Genomic DNA, 6,000 nt, shown 5'->3' on the forward strand with positions numbered 1-6,000 from the left:
GTAGGCCTACAATTCTCAGGTTTCCCAGCCCATGTGCTTTTTCACAGAGCAGAGATTTTTGCAGCATACAAAACACATGTCTGGCCCTGGGACCCAACATTCCAAATGTATCTTGGGACATATTGAAGGCACTGTGCCATTCATTTGCCATCCAAGTGCTGGGAGAACGCAAACCTAAAATCCAGACAGATCTAGGTCTGGGATAAAAAGAGTACAGGTCTGCTGTTAACACCTTGTTCACATACATAAGGTACACAAGTCATGTGTACATAGCTTAGTTTTCATAAAGTGAATATATCCGTGTAACTAGCACTCAGATGAAGAAATGGTACATTCCAGAATTTCAGAATCCATTCTCATTCCCTATTCGAGTCATTCATCCAACAGTAATCAATATCCTGATTTCCAACACCGTGGATTGGTAGGGGCTTTTCGGAATTTTATGTAAATGGAATCCTATGATATGTACTCTCTTGTGCCTGGCTTCTTCCACTCGATATGTTCATTTGGCCCATCCATGTTGTGTGTAGTTGTGTTTCATCAATTCGTATTTCTGTATAGTCTCCCACTGTATAATTATACTGCTGATTATTTGTTCTACTCTTGATGGACTTTTGGGTTGTTTCCAGTTTGGCTCTTAGGGTCGGTGCTGCTATGAACATTATCCTACATGTCTTACGGTAAAAATATGTATGTGTATCTGTTCTGTGGATGCCTAAGGGTGGAGTTGCAGGACCAACAAGTATGTGTATGTTCAGCTTTTGGAAATAGTGCCAAGCAGCGTTCTAAATGCACATTACCAAGGACACAACCAGCCGCTGTGTATGAACGTTCTAGTCGCTTCACACCCTCAACGGTATTTGGAGTTGTCTTTCTCATTACAACGGCCAAAGGATTTGTATGGGCAAGGACGTCTCCTCTTAACTTTTGTTTGTTGAGCTGCAGTAATCTCAGCCCCCTACTCTTTGTGGTCAGCATAGCAGGATGCCCTGTGCACAGCCAAAAGTAAATAGTATTTGAGAGGCTGGAAGTGATTTGGGGCGATACAAAAGGATAATATTAGAGATGAAATGCAGAGAAGGGGAATTTGATAGAAGCAAGAACTTGTATCTGGAGATATTTTGAAATATCTGGGTGTCTCACCATGTGTGGGATGAATACGTACACACACACACACACAATTTCTTTCCAGGGAGTGGGGGGTCTTATTAAATGGAAGTCCATGATTTGATGAGAAATTTCATAGGTTTGTCTAAATAAGTTTGGGTGTAGGCATCAGAGCCAGATGCATTGCTTGACCTGGAGAGAAACTGGAAAAAAGAAGGGGAGGAGAGAAGCAGATCAAAGAGCTAGAGGGAGGAGGACATTGCCTGATGGCAGTAAGAGACTTGGGGGAGCAGGAACATTTGTTTTCTTATGTTTGTCCCACCCCTATCCCTATAACCCCAGCTATTCCTTAAAGTCAGTTGGCCTCATGAAGGCTGTTTGGATTTTAGTGTGTGTGTGTGTGTGTGTATTTCGCATGGTGCAGGGCAGGGACCATATGGAACATGCCTGGGAAGAAGAAACTGGGAGGCAGAAGAAACTCTAAGCATATAAGCCTGCAGAGAATTTGTCTAAATCTTGGGAAAGACTTTGTGTACAGTTGTACAACAGCTACACTGAGGATTTAACTTGATTTTGAAGATAAAAAGAACCGCCCCTAACATCTGGGCTACAGACATGTGACTTCATAGCAATCTGGATAACTGGCAGAATCAAGGAGTTCTTCTCTGGTTGATAGCTGCGTTAGTGGAAAAATCCAATATAAATGGTATGGGAAACAGAAGGGAATGTGTAACAGAAGAGTATCAGCCAGTGACACAATGGAAGAAGGAAAGTACGGACCAGGGCGGAGCCATGTCCCTGAGCCACGCCCAGAGAAGAACTGGATGTTAAACAGAGGACCTCATAACACACACACATGTTCACACATAGCCACTGTAAATACACTGCCCAACACTCAGTGTAAGAAGCATAACATTATTTTTCTGAATCAAATTAAGCCTGATTTGGGGTCTCTCCCTTGCTGTGGTTGGTGAGAAATGTCTTATGTGAGAAGACACTGTGCCTGACTCCCCAAGGCAGTATGGGAACCGTGGAAGCTTATGTACTACATGGAAAATAGAGATGAGGGGTAGGCATGGAGGGAGGGCTGTCCTGAGCCCTATGTGTTCAGTGGTTCCTCTTTCAGGTTGTAGCTGTCCCTGGTCCTCTGCTTCTGTCAGGCATACAGATTCCCCTTGTAGGAGTCCTCCCTGCTCACATGGGCTCGGCCACAGAGAACCTAAGCCCCGCTCTCTACGGGGGCCATTTTCATTAGTGCTCAGCTCCCTCCATATCGTGTGGCCACTCCCCCATTCTCAGCACTGCAGAGCTTGGGCCTTGACTATTAGAGAAAAGATATTTTAACATGTGTTAAAACAGTAAGGAAGACTTTATTCAAGACTATTGCGATAGGGAAGAGAGACAGAATTCAACTCCAAATACAGCAAAGACAGTTGGGACGTACAGCCAGAGTGAGGGGCTCAGTAGATGGACAGTTACCAAATGGAGATATCAGGGGTAGATATCAGGGGTAGATATCAGGGGGATTCTTGCTAAACTGGCTTGACAGGATTCTTACTAAGGGTAGACCATGGATGGGCCCGATGATGAGGCCTAGACAAGAAGAGGGCTCAGAGGAGCTGGACTGAAGTTTGGTCAAGGAGGAACTCTGTTGCCACCTAACACATTAGCCCCAGTGTTGGGAATTCAGCCTCTCAGTCCCAGAACAGCCCATTTCCATACCTCATCTCTAGGGGCCAGCTTCTTCTTCCTCTCCTTTTGTTCCATCTGGCGTAATGGCCCTCATTGGATCTAAGCCTCAAATGCTATTTACTTTCATCCCAGGAAGTCTGGGTGTCCTATGGAGCACATGCCTTTAGAATCACAATCCTGTCTCTTTCTCCTGGGATGAGAGTCGGGGAGCAAGAACTTTCCTATAGGAAACCAACCAAAACAAAACCAGAACATGAATGCCTTACACCAGTCGGTTGCCTTTCCCACCTTGCTCCCTTGCCCATATTGTCCTGCTCTTTCTTTGTGTCTGCCCTGAATTGTGTTTCCTGGGAAGCTTCTTCTAAACATGACAGAACTTAGGATAAAGTTGGGGGATGATATACTTTCCAGGCTCCCTAAGGACTATGTGGTTTGGGCAAGGGGCAGACTTCCCAGCTGTCTCTACAAAGTCTTCTTCATCCTGACCATAGTTTTTCTAGGCCCAGTATTCTTCCTCTAATTTAGCGTTTCTCAGTCTCAGTGCTACTGACATTTTGGGCTGGATAATTCTTTTTTTTTTTTTAAGTTTATTTATTGAGGGGCAGGAAGGGCAGAGAGAGAAGGGGACAGAGAACCCCAAGCAGGGCTCAAACCCACGAATTATGAGATCATGACCCGAGCCGAAATCAAGAGTCAGACACTTAACTGCCTGAGCCACTCAGGTGCCCCAGGACTGGATAATTCTTTATTGTAGAAAGATATGTTGTGTCTTGGTAGGGTATTCAGTGGCATCCTTGCCCTCTACTCACTAAGCCAGCAGCACACCCCAGCCCCAATTGTATGACAACAAAAAAATGTCTCAGGAACTTTGCCAAATGACCCCTGGGGGGCAGAATAGCCCTTGGTTGAGAACCACTGATCTAGTTACAAAATCTTCTTGACCTGGGATTAAAGAGATCGAGCAACAACAACAACAAATCACACATTTATTTTTATGGATCTTTAACTAAAAGTCAGTATATTCTGTAATTCCAAATACAGGTAAAACAAAACAACAATAGAATCCAGTATTTTATATTAGCAGTTTCTGTGACTTTGTTGCATTGTGAAAAACTGTTATTTTCATATCATGTGACAGTTGTTTCAGCTTTTTGGGGGAGAAAAATCTACGTTTATCACTACTTCAAAGACATGAAACTTTTAGAACTGCCACTAGATCTTTTCATTTTACTAAATAAAAAAAAGACATATTACTTAAGGCACACGTGTCTTTAAAATATTTTGATACCTTTTTTCAAGATGATTACTTACCTTATTCTCTATATTTTTGTTTTATGCATTTAAGGGCCTTATTCTGAGAAGGGGTATATAAAGGCTTCACCAGATTTCCAAAGTGATCTGTAACATGAAAAAAATTAAGAACCTCCATGTTGAACAGAACTTCTGAATCTGGAAAGGTCTTTGTTGGACTACACCAATGAACAGCTGCTTATTGTGGTATTAACAGAAACCCCTTGAGGATTTAGTGTGGCCAATGCTGATTCTCCAATGGAAGATCCATCCAGGCCCTTTCCATCCTCAGAGCCATCTCTGTGGCTGGTCCCCATTGCCGGGGATGGTCCTCAGTTCTGGTTTGCACGGCCTCTCTTTCACCCACCTTCTGCCCCCATGGTGAGTGTGATGCGGGTGCAATGAGTCTGACCCCACGTTTGGCAGCAGAGAGGGAGGCTGGATGATAATCAGACCCTCCAACCTGCATGGAGTCCAACCCCAGATGGGTATTCCTGGCTCTCTTCTCCTCCGGAGCTCCCACACCTAGCTAGCTGGAGGGAGAGAAGGGGATGAGTCAAGTCTCGCGGGATGCCAGGGTGGCTCCATTCCACTTCCAAAACAAGAAGGCAGAAAAAAAAAAAAAGCCAAATTCAGATAAACATTTTTGACCATCACCCCTGGTAGGGAGGTGCTACTGGCATCTAGTGACTAGGGACCAATGATGTTGGGAAACATCCTATAATACACAGCACATTCCCTCACAAGGGAAGAATTATCCAGGCCCAGGTCAATAGTGCTGAGGTTGAATCAGGTATTATTGGACCATATGACTGTTAAGTCGAGGGGTGCAGAAATTCACCCTGTGATTATAGTTCCAGCTCCTTTTCTTGGTCCTTAGGCTGCCTCCTCTTCCTTCCCACTCCATCCTCAGATGAAAAGTGGCTGCTGTAGCCACATTCCTCACCTTGACACTTCATATCATCCAAAGGGAGAAGACATCTTTGTCCCAGCATTCGTACCAGAGTCCTGATATTCTCTCTTACTGGATCAGAGCCACATACTTCCTTGAACAAATCTCGGCAGGCTCGGGTATGGAATGCTTTGATTGGCTTAGCCTTGGTCACATGTTCTCACAGGAGCCAAGGATGGAACCCATTTACCCACAACCACTTGGAAATAGAAATGGTGAGCTCTAGAGAGGCAGGGAAGGGAGGGTAGTAACAGATGCTGGAATGATAATCAACAAATATTCACTGCTCTACTCTTCCTAATTCCTCTTGCTTTCTGGCCCTTTAGCATGTGATCTGCTCTCTTTTCTAGTAACCAGTTGGAGGCATTCAGCTATGATCCATGCTTCTTTAATGCAGATTAGCTCAAACATAATTAGTAAATTGGGGAATTTTTCTGTGTTAAGGTCCAGTTTTCTCCAGCACCTGAACGTTTTGGAAGTGATCTGGAGTAAGCTTTCTCACAATTAAAGAGAGAGCTTTAGCAATATATGAGGCTCTTAAGTAGAAGCTGAGGGGAACCTGGGTGGCTCAGTCAGTTAAGCATCAGACTCTTAATTTTGGCTCAGGTCATGATCTCACGGTTCACGAGATTGAGCCCCATTTGGGGCTCTGAGCTGGGCTGGAGCCTGCTTAAGATTCTCATTTTCTCAGGGGCGCCTGGGTGGCGCAGTCGGTTAGGCGTCCGACTTCAGCCAGGTCACGATCTCGCGGTCCGTGAGTTCGAGCCCCGCGTCAGGTTCTGGGATGATGGCTCGGAGCCTGGAGCCTGTTTCCGATTCTGTGTCTCCCTCTCTCTCTGCCCCTCCCCCGTTCATGCTCTGTCTCTCTCTGTCCCAAAAATAAAAAAAAAAAAAAAACAAAAAAAAAAAAACGTTGGAAAAAAAAAAAAAGATTCTCATTTTCTCTCTCTCAAAAGAAG

This window comes from Panthera leo, chromosome B1 (genome assembly GCF_018350215.1).
Source record: "Panthera leo isolate Ple1 chromosome B1, P.leo_Ple1_pat1.1, whole genome shotgun sequence".
NCBI lineage: Eukaryota > Metazoa > Chordata > Mammalia > Carnivora > Felidae > Panthera > Panthera leo.